A 5,790-nucleotide genomic window follows, 5' to 3' on the forward strand; every position below is an offset into this window, starting at 1 on the left:
CAATCAGGTTTTATGTCTAAACATTAAATAACCCGAACTTCATTTCTAAGTATCAAACAATCAGATTTCACATCTAAACCATAAACAACCAAGATTTCATGTATAAACATTAAATAACCCGAACTTCATTTCTAAGTATCAAACAATCAGATTTCACATCTAAACCATAAACAACCCAGATTTCATGTATAAACATTAAATAAACCGAACTTCATTTCTAAGTATCAAACAATCAGATTTCACATCTAAACCATAAACAACCAAGATTTCATGTATAAACATTAATTAACTTAAACCTCATGTCCAAATATTAAATCCAAACCTCATGTTTCAAAATCAAACAACTAAAATTCGTGTCTAAACATTAATCTCAGACTCTTTGTTTAAACAGTAAACAACTAGACTCAATGTCTCAACATTAAACAACCAAGATTTCATGTATAAACATTAAATAACCCGAACTTCATTTCTAAGTATCAAACAACCAGATTTCACATCTAAACCATAAACAACCAAGATTTCATGTATAAACATTAATTAACTTAAACCTCATGTCCAAGTATTAAATCCAAACCTCATGTTTCAAAATCAAACAACTAAAATTCGTGTCTAAACATTAATCTCAGACTCTTTGTTTAAACAGTAAACTAGACTCAATGTCTCAACATTAAACAACCAATGTTCATGTCTCAACATTAAAAACCAGACTTCATGTCTAAATATTAAAACCAGATTTTATATCTAAATATTAAACAAGACAGATGTTATCTTTAGAACATTAAAAAGCTCAGAATTTATGCTTACAACATTAAACAGTCCACATTTCATGTTTACAAAATATACAACCAGATTTCATGCTTGCAACGTTAAACCACCCAAATTTTATGTTTACAACATTAAACAACCCAGACTGCATGCTTACAAAATTTAACAACCAGTATTTTATATTTACAACATTAAACAACCCAGACTGCATGCTTACACAATTTAACAACCAGTATTTCATATTTAGAACATTAAACAACCCAGACTTCATGTCTAAATATTAAACAACTCAGACTTCATCTTAACAACATTAAATGACTCAATTTTCATGGTTACAACATCAACAACAAAGCCATTACATGTTATACCTGGAAGAGAAACTTGTCTCGTTTTTAGGGCAAAGTACAAAGCAATATTTTATATGACTAATAAAAGCTCAAAAGCAGTTTGTTGACTGTTCAGAGTGGGCTACTTTTTTCGAATTAGAAGTCTCTCTAACTTTGAAAAGAGTTTTCATTCAGGCATTTACAACGATTTTAAACATGTTTTTAGACACTACAATTTCGCAGTTCTTGACCACGTGTTGAGGAGTATTTTAATTGTTCTGATAATTAGCATTACTGTGTTTCGTTTTATGTCCTCTTCCATAGCCTTCTTTCTTGTGAAACCGATGTAAGCGCCCTCACACGTCGGGCAAGGAAATCTATAAAGTAGATTAATTATATCTTTAACAATGAACAGATTTTGAAGTCTCACGGAAGATTTGAACACACATTGAAACTTTATTTGTGGAAAGACTCTTCTTATGACTAGGTAGAATTTCTTTTTGATCTAAATAGCGTGAACACCAATATATGAGAGAGCTATAAACACTTGCATTTTAGAGACATCGAAATTAGTTACAGTTAATCGCTTTTTTGAAGAGTATATAACAACATTCATACACATTCATACACTCAGATCATAAAGACTTAGATTGGAGATTTAGAATTTCTATGTCTTTAAAGACATCTGAAAAGAAGGAATATGGATCAATTTCGAGTACCAGGACCATTCAGAAAAAAGACCTACAACCATCAGTACCTCAACTGTGGTAAGCAAATGCGGTGTTTTGTAACAGGTAAGCATCCACGAATACACAAGTCGGTGGTAATAAAACGTCCAGGTATTCCAGGTAACAACAGTACACAACATAAAGATGAGAATCAAATAATGTGTTTACACGGCATATCGATCAGGTATTAGCTGGTGGTTAGGGAACTCGACTCGCAATCTGAGGGTCGCGGGCTCGAATCTCGTCCTCAAACACGTCTTCCTTTCAGCGTGGGAGCATTATAATATGACTGTCAATCTCATAATTCGTTGAAAAAGAGTAGCTCAAGAGGTGGCGGTTGGTGATGCTGACTACCTACCTTCCCTCTAGTCTGTCATTTCAGCGCAGATAGCCCTGAAGTAGGTTTGCGTGAAATTCAAAATAAACAAATCCATGACATATCCACTTAACCGTCGCATACTTTAAGAAGTTGGAGATTAAAACACGTATCCTTGCAATTCCATAAGAAGACATGTGGGTCAATTCGCCCAATGTTGAATATAACAGGAACTTAACTCAGTAAAAGTGAGAATATTGAATATAACAGGAACTTAACTGAGTAAAAATGAGAATATTGAATATAACAGGAACTTAACTCAGTAAAAGTGAGAATATTGAATATAACAGGAACTTAACTCAGCAAAAGTGAGAATATTGAATATAACAGGAACTTAACCCAGTAAAAGTGAGAATGTTGAATATAACAGGAACTTAACTCAGTAAAAGTGAGAATATTGAATATAACAGGAACTTAACCCAGTAAAAGTGAGAATGTTGAATATAACAGGAACTTAACCCAGTAAAAGTGCGAATGTTGAATAATGTGTTTTTTGAATAAAATCTTTAAAATACATCAGAAATATAATTGTAGGCACAATCAGTACAAATGAGTGGTTTTATAAGATGATTTCTAGCAGTTTTTATCGTCAGTCATGTACAAGTTTAGTAGTAGATGTGTGTGGCGTGTGGTAAAATATGGAACTTGGAGGCTAACGAATGGTTTACTCTTAATAGTAGTAACCAGTTTGTCATTCCCAATCGTGACTATGCGTCAAAACAAAAGATAAAGATTTAAAAGTATAGGTAAGTGAATTTTATAGTAAGATGTGAGTTACTGAGGAGTGTAAGGACGTTCAAGATAAATCAAGTACAGTGATTCCACAAATATTGTCAATACAAAGGTACCATCGTACATAAGGCTTTTTCGTTTGCTTAGTTTGAAACTCCCGTGGTGGGCAGAGCACAGATAGCCAATTTTGTAGCATTGTGCTTAATTACAAACAACAACATCGTTTTTGCTCCCCCAGCGGCACAACGGTGTGTCTGCGGAATTAGAACGCTAGAATCCGGGTTTCGATACCCGTGATGGGGAGAGTACAGATAGCCCATTTTGCACAATGAGGAATTTCGTTCAATGGCAGGGTTCAGTTTGATATTATTGTGTCTGTCTTATCCCAGCCGGCCTGATTACGAGGAGTTTCGTTCAATGTCAGGGTTCATCAGGCCGGCTGGGATAAGACAGACACAATAATATTAAATTGTAACGAGGTGTTTCGTTCAATGTCAGGGTTCATCAGGCCGGCTGGGATAAGACAGACACAATAATATCAAATTGTTTAAACTAGATTAACTTAGTGAAGTGTATTTTTTATTGTTGGTTTCTTTCTCAAAGTTTTCAATTCTAACTGAAGGATAGAAACCATTTTCAAGGAAGACTAAAAATAACTTCTGTAACCCTCGGAAAAGGCGTAAACCGAAACGTCCGGTAGAATATACAAACATCTATCTGAGAGGATGTACGATAATTTCATGTTTTTTTAGGCACTTCGTATAAGCCCGAGATTTTAGAGTGTGAAAGTTTAATATTATCCAACAGGTGAGGATAAATAGTTAAATTAACTTTAAAATACTTAATTATGTCCTTAGTTCTGTCTTCGAGATATTTAGTTGGGTCTTTGTTAAGCCTTTCAGATGTATATGCACCTGGCCTCACAATCTGCGCGTTGCGGGTTCGAATTCCCGTCACACCAAACATGCTCGCCCTTTCAGCCGTGGGGCGTTATAATGTAATGGTCAATCCCATTATTCGTTGGAAAAAACAGTAGCCCAAGAGTTGGCGGTGGGTGGTGATGAGTAGCTGCCTCCCCTCTAGTCTTACACTGCCAAATTAGGGACGGCTAGCACAGATAGCCCTCGTGTAACTTTGTGCAAAATTCATAACAAACAAACAAAGAAGTATATACACCGTCAAGTTGCATACCACGCTGTTCTCTCAACATAAGTGTTTTGTTTTTCATTACAACTAAACCTTTACGCTTAATGTTGACTTCTACATTTGTGTTTTCATTATTTTCAAGATCATTTGGATTCTAACCATTCGTTTCTAGAAAAATATGGTTAATAATAAACCTTTAAGTAGGAATTAACGCCATTTTTAAAAATTTTCAATACGTTTTCTCAATTTTCAAGTCAGTAGGAGATTAAATGGAATTATAAAAAAAAAGAGACTGTACAAAATTAGAATTGGGCTTAAAGCGCTTTTCTACAATGGAATCATATTTTTATTAGACCCCAATTTGTGGAGCTATTGATGGAGATGTGATCGCATGTCGAGACCCGAGACACAAGCTGGAATAATAGTTATTCCTATTTTTTGGTTCAACCTCTATAACCCCTTCCCCACTAACAGCTTAACGGTAAGTCTGCAGTCTTTGCGACAGCAATAGTCGGGTTTCAATACCCGTGGTGTGCAGAGCAGAGATAGCCCAACTTAACAACAAAATCAACACCTGTACATAAATAATACAGCGGTATGTCTGCGGACTTACAACACTAGAAACCGGGTTACGATACCCGTGGTGGGCAGAGCACAGATAACCCTTTTTGTAGCTTTGTGCTTAACTACAAATAACTGTACTGACCTTCGCAATTATGAAATCCCTATAGTTGAAAGTGTGGAACAGTCCTTCACAACTTTGACTAATACAAAGTTTGAAAACCAACAATTTGTTCCTGTACGCCTTCTTACATGTTCGGAGTTTCTATTTTATGATTTTTTTTTAATCCTGGATTTACTGTTCGTTTTATATGAACCGAGTACCATTATTGAAGATATATATTAATTTGATCCAGAATCCATTGTTCGTTTGTGATATTATAAGCAGTGTGTAACAAGCACATTATATTTTTGAAGAAGCTCCAAATAGCTCGGTGAAAGGGGGATGTGAAGAATCAGTATGTACAAGGTAAAAACGTATCTATGTAATTATAATAGTACTGTCTGTTGATGTTCATGTAACTACTACGCAGGGTGTCGATGGATCTTCACCAAAATTGGTATTGAGGTTCATTAGGTCCATGCGGGGGGCACATACAAAATTTCAGTTTTTCAATTTGCGTTTTCCGGCTTTTATGAGCGTTTTTGCGTTTTGTACCACTACTTCACCTTCTGTTGATGGAACTTCACCAAATTTGGCAGGAAGGTTGGTTGGGTCCATGCGAAGATACACGTAAGCTGGCGGTTTCATATTTTGACTCTTGCAGTTTTTATGGGCGTTTTTCACAAGTATATATAAGGGAAGCAACTTTTCATGTCCTGAGATAACCTTTCACAAATTTACATAACTTCTGTCCATAGGACGGGTATTCCCGCTAGTTAAACAATAATTACATTTGAACACTCATTCATATCGGTTCTGGAAATTATTCTTCATCACCTAAACTATTTGGACTCAAAGTCTGAATTACGTCCAGAACAAGATTTGACAAAAGATAATTAAAGACTGTATTTCGCGATAGCTGAAAAATTCTGGGCGAGTGGAAACAAAACTGATTGAAAACAAGGATAAAAACAAGCAAGTGAGGAGGACAAAGAAAAAACAATTTCCTATATTTTACCAATCAGAACTAAAAAACAAAATGACTACTATATA

This window comes from Limulus polyphemus, unplaced genomic scaffold (assembly GCF_000517525.1).
Source record: "Limulus polyphemus unplaced genomic scaffold, Limulus_polyphemus-2.1.2 Scaffold1122, whole genome shotgun sequence".
Taxonomy (NCBI): domain Eukaryota; kingdom Metazoa; phylum Arthropoda; class Merostomata; order Xiphosura; family Limulidae; genus Limulus; species Limulus polyphemus.